A 6,000-nucleotide genomic window follows, 5' to 3' on the forward strand; every position below is an offset into this window, starting at 1 on the left:
TACATACAATAAAACAATAGCAAAAAAAAATCTGATATTGGCAACTTATGACTGAATTTCAGTCCAATGTTGAGTGAAAAAAACCTAAATACACATACATGCAGATATAGTGTATAATTCCATTTATATATCTTCACATGAAAAAATGGGAATGATTTAGAACAGACACAAGAATTTTTTAAAGTGTTCTATACCTTACTTCAGGTGGTATATGGAAGAGTATAATTGTTAAAATTCATTGAAACCAACACTTGAGAACTATGCATTTTATTATATGTAAAATATATATCCATATCAATGAGTCAGTTCTTAAATATAAATATTGCCCACAGGTTCTTTGACACTAATTCATGAAGAGATGGGGTAAATATCACCTTCCTTTTTTCTGGATTGGCTGGTGACTGCTTCAAACAATAGAAACAACAAGTGATGCTATATCACTTCCAAAGACAGGTCTGAAAAGCCCTTAAAAGTTTTGAAACAATTGCTGGGTTCTCTTGGGACACTTGCTCTTGGGGATCAGCCACCTTATATAAGAACGGTTCAGAAACCACTATAGTACACAAGGTGCATATTAAGTGTTGCAGTCAACAGATTGAGCTGAGCTCCCAATAGATAGCCAGCATCAACTCCCAGCCACAGGAATGAGTTACTGCAGATGTTCAGCCCAGAAGAATCATCAGATTACTATAGCCTCGGCTGAGATCTGATCAATACTGCATAAGAGATTCCACAGTGTCAACCCACAGTGTCATATCTACACCATTGACTAGAGAATGTCCCCTCTAATCAATAAGCCCATTCATGTAGTAGCAGAATGCATTTCTTAGTGGTAATAGGATTGAGGCTCCCTCAATCTTACTGGTACTGGCTGAAGTTTGTCCTAGGGCCATCTCATGTTCTCAGCTACCACATGGCAGTTTGCTTCTTTAAGTCCAACAGAAAAAAATTTCTCTTTCCAGTCTGCTAAGAATAGTCTTATGTGATACAGCTTAATCATAGCAGTGACATTCAATCATATTTGCTATTCCCTGTCAGCTTGAAATGTTGGTTCTACCCACACTCAGGATTATACAAGGGCATGACAGATTGGGAGTAACTTTAGTGTAATCATTTTCAAGGGCTTCTAGAACAAAGCATTACAATCTAGGCACCTTAAAAACAACAAAAACCTATCATCTGACAGTTATGGAGGCTAGGAATCCAAAATCCAGGATGTCTTCAAGGTCATGCACCATCTGAAGCTTGTTGGGCAGAATCCTTCCATGCCTCTTCTTAACTTTGGTTGGTTTGCTGGAAATCTTTGGTGTTCCTTGACCAGCTGCAAGACTTCATTTTCTTTCTGCATATGTAGTCACATGGTGTTCTCCCTCTGCCTGTGCCTCTATGTGTCTTTTTTTTTATATGGACACCAGTCATTGGATTTTGGGCCCATCCTATTCTACTCTGGCCTCATTTTAACTACTTAAATCTGCAAAGACTATTAACAAATAGATAACATTCTGAAGTATTGGGAGATAGGACTTTTTGAAGAACACAAGTGAACCCATTACACTTACCATGTGTCTACCACAGTATCAAAAACATTACTCTGAAGAAATTCATGTAGTTGTAACCTAGTGGTACTCCAACTACAGTTCAAGGGCATCAGCATCACCTGGAAACTTGTTAGAAATGCCAATTATCAGGCACAGATAGACCTATTGCATCAGAAAATGCAGGGAGGCAGAAAAAAAAGGGACAGCAATCTGTTTTAAAAAGTATACATAATTTGACTCCCAAAATGATTAGATTCTCTAGTTTGGGGAGTCAAACAACCCAAAACTCAAGGGTCTGGGGATGTGGCTCAAGTGGTAGTCCACTGGCCTGGCATGTGCGAGGCACTGGGTTTGATCCTCAGCACCACATAAAAATATTGTGTCCAACCCAAAACTCCTTTTAAGACAAAAGAACATAAAGAAAAATCTCAAATCATAAGGAAACCTGGAATGTCCTACCCTTTACAAAGAGCATCAAGAGAGTACATCCGCCTTTTCCATGCCCAATTCCTGATTGCTGAATTTTCCATTCAAGATTCAATGCCACCATAGATGATAAAAAGTCAATGTGAGCGGCTGGGGCTGTATCTCAGTAGCAGGGCACTTGCTTAGCATTTGTGAGGTACTGGGTTTGATCCTTAGCACCACATAAAAAATAAACAAAGACATGCTGTTCATCTACAACTATCAAAAAAAGTGAGAGACTTTTAAAAATAGTCAATGTGAATAAATAAATACAAGATTTCTGGCCTAATTTTGACTTCAAGTCAGAGGGAAGAGCACAGATCAGCCATAGCACCAAAAAGTCCGACATAACTCAAATGTTAACACTTCAATCTTCCCTTTGATCATCAGCACAAGCCTCTCCCAAACTCTTTTACCAGACCACCCACCAAGACAGCGAAAACCAGAATGTCTGTGGCCCTGTCACTGGTTATTACTTTTCTTCACTTGCATTCATGGTCATTATGATGTCACTGCCATAGGATCAGGAACACAGTAACAGAATGAAATGTGTACAGTCCAGCTGTTTTTAAGACTTTGATTTCTGCAGTTCTGAATCCCACTTTACTTCTAGAGAGCCTTTAATTAAAAGTAAATCATTCCACAATTCTGCTTCCTTTCCAGTTTGCATAATGCCATGGTTCAAATGTATTCCTATATGTACCAAATTTCATGTGCTGGAAACTTAATCTCCATATATTTATAGATTTTAAAAGAGGGTTAGATGAGATCATGAAGTTGGGGTCTCCATGATGGGATTAGTGGCTTTATGAGACAAGGAAGAGAAAAAGAGACCTGAGCTAGCATGCTTGTTCTCTTTCCATGGGGAACCTCCTGCCACATCATGTCATAAAATGCAGCAGGAAGGCCCCCACCAGATGCCAGCATCTTAATCTTGGAACTTCCCAGACTCCAGAAAATAAATTTGTTTATAAATTACACAATCTTCTTTTATGTTCTCAGAAAAGAAGGCTGACTAGCTTTGACTTCTTCTAAATTGCTACTATGACAATACATCAAATACATCACATACTACAGATGTAATAGAACATGTTTGACCATTACCATAACCACTCAGGATATTGGGTTTTTGTTTTGGTTTTGTTTTAATGGTGCTGGGGATTGAAGCCAGGGCCTTGTGCATACTAGGCAAGCACTCTACCAACTGAGCTAAATCCCCAGCACTGTTTCTTGGGTTTTTGACTCTATAAACATATAATCCTAACCATTATCTGTTCTCACTCCACCTTATTCATTCTTTTTTTTTCCCTACCTGATTCTTTCTGTCTCTTAATTCCAACTTTGAATCTCCTGTTGTAACACTCTTGTATAAATGTCTCCTCTTTCTAGCAGTCATCTACTACCTCCTGGGTCAGTCTTTGAAGATTTTAGTTCCTATATCATTGTCACTCACTGCAGCTCTACTCACAACTGTTGAGATACTTATGAATGATCCCTTCATCACTTTTCCTCCTTACTTCCAATGATTTTTTTCTCTCCATACTGCCAAAACCAATTGCCTCCATTCATAATCATATTTTTAAGTTAATTTTTCTTTTCTTTGCGTGCGCTCTCTCCCTCCGCCCCCCTCTGAAATTCTAGCTATGTTGTCTAGGCTGGAACTCCTGGACTCAAGTGATCCTCCCACCTCAATCTCCTAAGTAGCTGGAACTTCAGACACCCACCACCATGCCTGGATTAAGTTTTTCATTAGCAGTTCAACAGTATCTCAATTTTAATCATCCCATTTTCTGATTATCAATTCTTATCTTTGCATCTAACTCCCTCTAGTAAGTTAACTCCAATAATTTGCCTGCTTTCTCATATAATTCATTTATCCCACTATTTCAAAAGGTAAGGAAATTTATCTTTTCCTTAGCAGCTTAAATTACATTTTTGTAAGTTTTTAGTTGTAGATGGACAAAATAACTTTATTTTAAGTTTGTGGTGCTGAGGATCAAACCCAGTGCCTTACACATGTTAGGTGAGTGCCCTACAACTGAGCCACAACCCCTGCCCTTAAATTACATTTTAAGCTCATTTTAACCATGCATTTATAAACACCCTCAACTCTTATACCTCTGTCATTTTTCTAAAATAGATTTATTGAGCCAAGCAGGGTGGCACCTGCCTGTAATCCTATCGACTCCAGAGGCTGAGGCAGAATTGCCTTAGCAATTTAGAACTTGTCTCAAATTAAAAAAAAAAAAAAAGAAAGAAAGAAAGAAAAGAAAAGAGGGGAAGGGAAGGGAAGGGAAGGGAAGGGAGAGGAGGGGAGGGGAGGGGAGGGGAGGGGAGGGAAGGAAAAAGAAAAGAGAAAAGAAAGAAAAGGGCTGGGGGTGTAATAAAGTGCTCCTGGGTTCAATCCCCAAAACTCATCTTTTATGCATGTGGTGTGGATATTCAATTATTCCAGCATCATTTATGGAAAAGACTATCTATCCCAGCCCCATTGAATTGCCATGGCACGTTTGTCAAATAGCTACTGACCAAAAAAGTAAGGGTTTATTTCTGGAATCTCAGTTCTGTTTGATTGGTCTACATGTCTGCCAGGGTCACACTGTCTTGAATAATGCAGCTTTGTAGTAAAGCTCTGAATTCAGGAAGCATAAGTTCTCTTAGTTCTTCTTTTTCAAGATTTACTATTCTTTTTGAATTTGCAATCCTCCTGTTTCAACCTCCCAAATCACTAGGATTTCAGATGTGTTCCCTCACACCTGGGTATTTTTATTATTCTTGATTCTTAGCTTTTCTGTATAAATTTTAGAACCAGTTCATCAGTTGTATAAAACAGGCCTAGTGGAAATGTGATAGGTATTGAATTGGATCTATTGATTATTTCAAAAAGTTTCGTAATCTTAAAATATTGAGCTTCAAGACCATCAATGTGGAATGACTATTTTACTTAGATCTTTTAAATTGTATTTCTGAAAAGTTTTGTGGGTTTTGTTGATTTCTTCAAAGAAACAAGTTTTGGTTTTATTGATTTTTTTTCTGTTGTTTTTCTTTTTTCTATTTCAATGATTTACATCCTAATATTTATTTTCTTTCTTCTGCTTGCTTTGGATTTAACTTGCTCTTTTCCTAGTTTCTTAGAGTGTATTGATTTAAAACCTTTTTTTCTTTTCTAATGAAAATGCTTACAGGCCTGGGATGGTGGTGCATGCCTGTAATCTCAATGGCTCAGGAGACTAAGGCAGGAGAATTAGAAGTTCAAAGCCAGCCACAATAACTTAGTTGCACTAAGCAACTTAGTGAGATCCTGTCTCAAAAAATAAAAAGGGCTGGGGATGGGGCTCAGTAGTTAAGCACCCCTGGGTTCAATCCCTAGAACTCTTAGGGAACAGATAGATGTGAATGGTGGGAACATGAGATTAAGAGAATGGTTCTATAAAATATTCCCCCTTTGATTACCCCCACATGCTTTCTTGTCCAAGAAGCAATTTATCTGCTGTACTGGCTGACTTAAGTGGACAGGTTATGTAACATTACTCAGGAACTGTTATCTTCAGGAGAAATGCAGGCATAAAATAATGTCAAAAAGAGAAACACAAGTTACCCTAAAGGGGGGAAACTTTTGTATGCCTTTTCACAGATCAGATCTTGAAACTGGTTAAGAATCCAATTAGAACCTGTCAGCCTGGGCCAGCGTGACCTAGAATTGTCATGGCACTGGGTATTTGAAAGTCTAATGTTATCCTGCTATCAGTCAAAAGTCAAGAGGCAGACCTGGGCAGGACTCTATGGAAACTTCTCTGGGATCCCCAATAAAACTGGAGGGTAGGAGAGGCACACTGCCCCTCTACCTCTCTGAGAGGATCCACTCTCTCCCTTGAGAATGAATGTCCCCTCACCATTTTCCTTTCAATGAACCCATTTCTATTACTCTGAGTGACGTGTCTGAAATCTTTCTGACTTGAAGGCAAGAATCAGGGTTTGAAGGGGGTGGAGGTTTTCA

This window comes from Ictidomys tridecemlineatus, chromosome 1, assembly GCF_052094955.1.
Source record: "Ictidomys tridecemlineatus isolate mIctTri1 chromosome 1, mIctTri1.hap1, whole genome shotgun sequence".
Lineage (NCBI taxonomy): Eukaryota > Metazoa > Chordata > Mammalia > Rodentia > Sciuridae > Ictidomys > Ictidomys tridecemlineatus.